This window comes from Ochotona princeps, chromosome 2 (assembly GCF_030435755.1).
Source record: "Ochotona princeps isolate mOchPri1 chromosome 2, mOchPri1.hap1, whole genome shotgun sequence".
Classification (NCBI taxonomy): Eukaryota; Metazoa; Chordata; class Mammalia; order Lagomorpha; family Ochotonidae; genus Ochotona; species Ochotona princeps.
Genome location: NC_080833.1, coordinates 133,006,414 through 133,013,598, shown reverse-complemented (window position 1 = coordinate 133,013,598; position 7,185 = coordinate 133,006,414).

Sequence of the window (7,185 nt, the reverse complement as noted above, 5' to 3'; positions counted from 1 at the left end):
TGAAAAGATCTAACTTGAGAGGAGAAGCGTCCGAGGAGTGAAGAGCTGGGAGAGTATACGTCAGACACTAAGGATGCAGGAAAGGATGGGGAACAGATTCCTAAACAGCAATCACTGTGAAAAGGAGGAAAAGGTCTATGAAGAAGACCTCAGGGAACACAAACATGGACAAGAAAGAATAATATCACAGTCCTGAAGGCAGAGTAAAAGAAGGAAGACACATTGCACACAATCAACTATGAGAATAAATAGGCATCCATGGCTGTTGTATAAAATTGTAGAATTCAGCATGGCTGAGCACTTCCATATGGTTCAGGTTAAGTAGGAATCAAGAAGTGGATGGATCCCTGAGCTGGGCATGATCCTGCAGTGCCTGCCCACAGGGCAGTACCAGTGGACAACGCAGCCGGGCTCACTCCAGCCTCAGATAGCGGCTTCAGAAGGGCCACTCTCCTTGTTCACAATGAAAATGTAAACCACAGATTGGAGAACAATGTGGGCCTCGAGTGCCATCTAGTGCTGAAACAGTGCAAGTGTCCACAAACTCAGAATAAGCCCACTGCTTAGAAAACCTAACAAGGGCAGGCACAAAGCCAGATTCCAAAGACTGCAGTATCTAATCCTTCTGTGCGCACAGAATGCGGTAGACAACAAACATCAAGAGCTTTCAAGAAAACTTGACCTCAACTAAAGAACAAAATCAGGCATGAAACTGACCATTTGACAACTCATGGACACTCTCAGGTAGGAACTTCAACAGAGCCATTTCAGGCATCTCAACAAGCTTCAAAAACACAGAAAGAAATAACTCAGTATGTTAGCAGAGAGAAGCCTTCTAGGAACATGCCTTGCAAATAGAGGCAATGTCATAAATTATACAGGAATTGAAAGATTGAAATAGAATACATCCAAATAGCAAACCAAAAAATGCCAGAACCGTTGAGGGGAAAGTTTCTTACTTCAGTATACTTTCTTAGCACCTTCACTGAAGATACAGCAGTGCACTGTCTTCACATAGATTTACTTATGATGTCCCTTCCCTATCCTCAACCTGTCAAGTTACACCAGTTCTGTGCTGCTGTACTTACTAGAGCTTTGTGGAATATTTTGAATTTTAAAGTGGATTAGTGCAACTTTCTTTTTGTTGGAGATTCCTTTGGAGTTGCTTTCTGGTTTTGAATCGGTTTGTTGGGAATTCTTGTTTCTGCTTCATTTGATTGTCACTGATGTGTTGAAAGGGCTGGTATAGTATCTGCAGATTGCTTGGAGTTTATGGGTCTTTTTTGGGGGGGGAAAGATTAATTTATTTTTATTGGGAAGCCAGATATACAGAGAGGAGGAGAAGAAAGAGGAAGATCTTGCACCCAATGATTCACTCCCCAAGTGGCTATAATTGCCAGAGCTGCGCCGATGAAAAGCCAGGAGCCAGGAGCTTCTACCAGGCCCCCTACTAGGGTGCAGGGTACCAAGACTTTGGGCCATCCTTCACTGCTTTCCCAGGCCACAAGGAGGGAGCTTGATGGGAAGTGGGGCTGCCACGTTTAGAAACAGTGCCCCTATTGGATCCTGGCACATAAAGGCGATGACTTGAATCACTATGCAATCACACAAGGCCAGTTTAAGGGACATTTTAAAAATGTTGATTTTTTTCTCATTCATGAATAGAAGATGGATGTGTTTTCATTTCTACAGTTAGCTGATCAACATTGCGGATTTTCTCTGGAGATCCCACATCTTTGCAGCTGATTTTATTGGTAGGAATTACTCTGTTCAGTTAATGAAAAAAATTTTCTTGAAATTTTCAGATGAATTTGCAAGGAAAACAACTATTTGACTTATACCTTTCAAATTGGAATGCCATTCTTTCTCTTGTTCATTTTGTCTGACCAGGCCTTTCAGTATGATGCTGAACACAAGTTAGGAAAGTGCACCCAAGTCCAAGAAAGTTGTGAGCATTTCGATGCTAGCTATTTTTCTATGTTAGCCATTGACATATTATTATGTAGCTTTTATCACAATGCGATATATTCCCTGTATGATCAGTTTATCAGGAGACAACCCATGTCCGTTGGGACTGCTGTCACAGTGCAGCTGGTCTTGATGCTGCTCCTTGGCAGGATGAGGCTCTGGGCCTTGGTCGGCTTAGGTGTTCAACCAAGTGGAGGCTGATGGGCTCCGATGGCTGTCCTCCAACTAGCTTGTGGGAATATAAATTACTAAGTGTGGAAGGTGATGTTGAAACTCATTTCTCAATGATGGTAAATTTCATTGTTCTGTTTGTACTGATTAGATGTTGCAGACTTAACTTGATTAGATGTTGCAGATTTTGTCTTCAAGTGTAAAAGCGCCTTTCATCACACATATTTGCAACATCTTTTCTTGGCTTCAGAAATCTTTGGTATCTGAGAGAGAGAGAAACCAATGTGGATCCTGCACAGGTACTGTGATAGATAAGTTGGGTGTTCTTGTTCAATGGTAACAGAGCTCAGGAAAGGATGTGAGCTCTAGGGGAGAGGAGGATCTGAGAGACAGGTCTTCAAGCCTGCTCAAGGAGCATGTGATACTCACAAACTATAGCTGACCTTCCCTGAAATTATACCTCAGCCCCGGGCTTACAATGGAGGAAACTTGAGCTCCTTCAATAGGCTGCAGGTGTGATCCCTGCTTTCCTGCTGTCTTGCATCATCTGATGCAGAGGAATGGTTGTTTCTAATTCTCTCTGAGGGATGCTCTTAACATCCATCTTGCACATCCAGAAACCATCTTCTCTACTGGGAAATATGCCTTTTGAAACACAGCCTCTGTTATCTGCTCCATCTCCAGAATCTGAGGGCATTGTGGAAAAGCCGTGGCAGAAATCCAAGGTGTGAAAGTCAGTGGGGACATCAGATACCACCCAAACTCCTATCCACACTTTACAAGAAGGCAGTGAAGCAGATAAAACTCAGGGACACATGATGTGTTCATGACCACCCACTACAGCACCCAGGCTGCAGGTCAGTTCAATAAGGGTTGGAGGAAAGATCTAATCTGAAGACCAAACCAGTCTATAGAGAATATTGCAACATCTAAGCAAGGATATTTGTGTGACTTTTATAATTTTATACCTGCAAAGACTTTTATACTTTTGCAGGTATAAAATTCAAACCAGTAGGAGAAAAGCAAGAAGACCAAAACACCTTCTGTCCTGGGCCCTTTAGAAGCCTGACCTAAGCACGTAGTTTTGGATAATCTCCCTTTTAGGACACAGAATGCATGATGACTGAGAGTGTGCTAAAGGGGAAATATACCTGAAATCAAACAACCTGGGGCTTCATTCTGCTCCCATCAGTGCCTCCCACACCACACACTCATCAGAGATCCTGGGCAGGGGACTGGACCCTGCACTCTGAGGATTATCCTTTGCAACTATATAAAGAACATCAGAATGCAGGTTTGTCAGGCAGAAGGTATTGCTCCAAAGAGAATCTTTCATACAGATCAGGTCATCATAAGGAGGGCAAAACCTTTTACCTGATGAATCTAACAGGACTTCATTCACTGTTGACACTACATAAATAGGGAAGAGCCAAAGAGAAAACTCAGTTTGCTACATTGGACACCATAAATTTCCATAGTGAAACAGGAGTAAGGATTGCTGATGATGTCACTAAGATTTCTGAGAGCATCCACAAAGTCCTTCCAAGTGTGATTTTGGCTCAGAATTTTGAGTTCTTACACATCTCTTTAGGAACCTGATGGACAAGCACCAAATGACCTCAGGTCCCTGTTGCTACAGGTCCCAGAGGCACAGTGATGTCTAGGTTTTTCCTTCCCATATGAGGAGTAGGTCGCAATATTATTATGGCTGTTGGAATTAAGTTGCTGGTGGGATTAAGGCAGGGTTTCATTTCTGAAATTTATATTATAAACACAATTCAATCCAATTGTTTTTCAATGCTAGGGAATCAGTTCATAACAGTCTTATGCTTCTATATGGCTCACCTTTTCCCTTTCTTAATTTTTCCTGTCTTGAGTACAGAAGGGCCCTGGCCCATGATTCTCCATCAAACTCTGAATTAGACCATACTATCCCCATAGACCTGCATCTGCTCAGTCACGGAGAACTCTAACCCTCTTGGTGACTGGTGGTGGCTAAAGTCCTCACCTTGCACGCACCATGATCCCATATGGGCACCAGTTCTAATCCCGGCAGCTCCACTTCCCATCCAGCTTCCTGCTTGTGGCCTGGGAAAGCAGTCGAGGACAGCTCAAAGCCTTGGTACCCTGCACCTGCGTGGGAGACCCGGAAGAGGTTCCTTGTTCCCGGCTTCGGATCGTCAAAGCACCAGCCATTGCGCTCACTTGGGGAGTGAATCATCGGATAGAAGATCTCCCTCTCTGTCTCTCCTCCCTTCTGTATATCTGACTTTGTAATAAAAATATATAAATCTTAAAAAAAAAAAAAAAACTCAGCTTGGGCATGAGGCTCCTCTTTGTGTGGCAAACACCAGAGGATGGTGCCAGTGAAGGGCCTGTGTGCTGAGATGGCAAAATACATGCACCAAAATCTCAAAGATAAAACAAGAGTGATCGTATATATATGGTTATTATAAGTTTTTAGAAGATACATATATGAAAGAAACAACTCATTCACTAATAAATTGATTGATCACCTATCAAAATCCAACATGTGTCAGACACCATTCAAACCTATGTACTAGAAACAGCCTCCTGATTTTTCACAACATAGTGAATTCACTCTGGCTCATAGAGGTGGGTCATGCTGCTCAGTGGAAATATTATTATCTCTTCCCAGAATGTATCTCTTCATTTTACTCTGATTCAGAAGTTCTTATCAAAAAAATATCACTATGGTTCTTCTAAAAGAAAACTATAGGATTGACATCTCCTTAGAGAGCACCCACCATTGCCCACTCGTCCATGCATTTGTATTCCCAGGACTCAAGGTAGACCAGAAGCTGCTGGGAATCCTGCATCCCCAAAGGGTCTCCACTCAGGCAGGAATAGAGTGTACTGAGAGGTTTTCTGTTATATCTGAGACACAGCCGCTAAAACAAGGGGTCCACTGACACTAAAGGATTCTAAGACATATCTGCGCTCCAGCAGTACAACTTCCCATCTCATGTGATATGTGCACCCCCAATGGTTTTATCCCTCGGTGTAAGAGAAGAACAAACTTCTTCGTGCTTTTCAAACTGAATCCTGTGCAGATCCACCAAGTTTCCATTAGTATCACAAGCTAATTGCAGTACATAGAGGATCCCAACACAAGAGTATTTCACCTGTTCTTGTGTGAAACAAGCTACTTTGTGTCTGTACCAAGATTCAGTAGCAACGATTTGAAGCAAGTCCCAACCTGTACCTCATCTCATTTCTAAAATAAAGACAATGCCATCATTTCATTTCTCAGAAGAAAGACAATCACTCATCACCTCCAGAACTTACGGTGTTTTGTAGCTGCTTGTCCAGTGCATAGGCAGTAGGCTCAGATGAAGAAGATTCTCCTTGAGATCCTCAAGCTCCTGTTGAGTGTTGTCCATCTGTGAACACAAGCACATGATGTTTAAAACAAAGTCAAAGAACTTAATAAGGATTCATAGATAACAATAGCTGTTATTCTTCTTCACTTACTGTAGAGAATCACTTCATCAACATCCAACAATACTTGAAAGTTCTTAATCACTCAATCATGTATGAAGCTGCCAGAGCCCTAAGCGAATGCCACTGCCTGTAGTGATGTTTCTGAGGGTGGGAGGGAGGTTCCAGTATCAGGTAACAATCTGGAGTTGCCATAGTAGTATTAGAATGTGGAGGGTGTCATGAGCTCTTAAAGGACCCTGCCCTTCAGTTGGCTCAGCATGGCTGATGCACAAGGTTTCCTGGACCCTTCTAAAGTTCACCACTGATGGGAACCATCCTCTTACCTTCCTTTCTTACTAGGTGAGTACATTTGTGCTGCTTACATAGGCCCATTTCTTTCCTCAAACTTCATTGAAATTGTATGTGTCACAGAAAGCGTTTCCTAAGAAATTTTACTTTCCTCTGCCACTTTTCCATTACTGTAAAGGCATAATATATCCTACATATGTTTCAGAAGCAGAAATATGTTTTTCAGATTGAGGGAATGTAGGGAATTTGCCATCGTGGTTAAGAGGTATCTCAGGACAACCTCTTCCCAATCAAAGTGTCTGGAATTGCATGTTAACTTTGTTCTAACTTTAGATTTTCTGCTGATGCACACTATGTGAACTGGCAGATGATGACTCTCTTTGCCACCTGTGTGGGCCACCCAGACTGAATTCCCTCCTCCTGTGTTGGCGTGTCAACAAGCAGCCATTCTGGGCATCTAGGGGTTGCACAAGTGTGTGATAGGTCTGTCTCTCTGGTTGTGTTCAAGCAAATACATAACAAAATGCAATTTAAGGTGTTTTCATTTAAGAAAATCAGAGACACAAGGGGCAAGTCTATGCTACCTGTTAGATCTTCCTTCTGAATTACATGTTTCCCTGAGACCACAATAACTAGGGTATTTCCATGGTCAATGCTGCTGGAATGTGAGGGGCAGTGAACAGGGACACTTGGGAATTGAGGCCATGAGAAAGGGAAGTAGACAGGTGCACTGAAAAACCTCCAATTAAATGAGAAAGTTGCAGAAGCAATATTGAGAGAAACTGGAGCTCCATGATGATTTTATAGCAATATTTCTGAAGTCACTCTCTCCCAGTGAGAATGTTGCTGGCCTAGACTCAGATAAGAAACAAGTGGGCAGGTGTAATATTTTAATGACTAAATCCTCAAATGCAAGAACTGGGACCTCATTTGGGCATTGGTTCATGTCTCGGCAGCTGCATTTCCCATTCTGCTCCCTGCAAGTAACCTGGGGGAGCAGTGCAGGATGTCCCATACTTTTTGTCTCTGCATCCACATGGAAGACCCAGAAGCAGTTCCTGGCTCCTGGCTTTTGGTCACCTCAGTTCTGGTCTTTGTGACCATTTGGGGACTAAACCAATACATGAAAGATCTTTCTGTCTCTCCTCTCTGTAAATCTGATCTGCCTTACAAATACAAATAAATGAATCCTAAGGAACAACCCAGAGATATTAGTGAGGGCATTATGTCTAATAGAAGTTGGCTTGAACTTGTGGAAAGGGTTAGCTTACAAGGAAATAATAAATCTGTAAA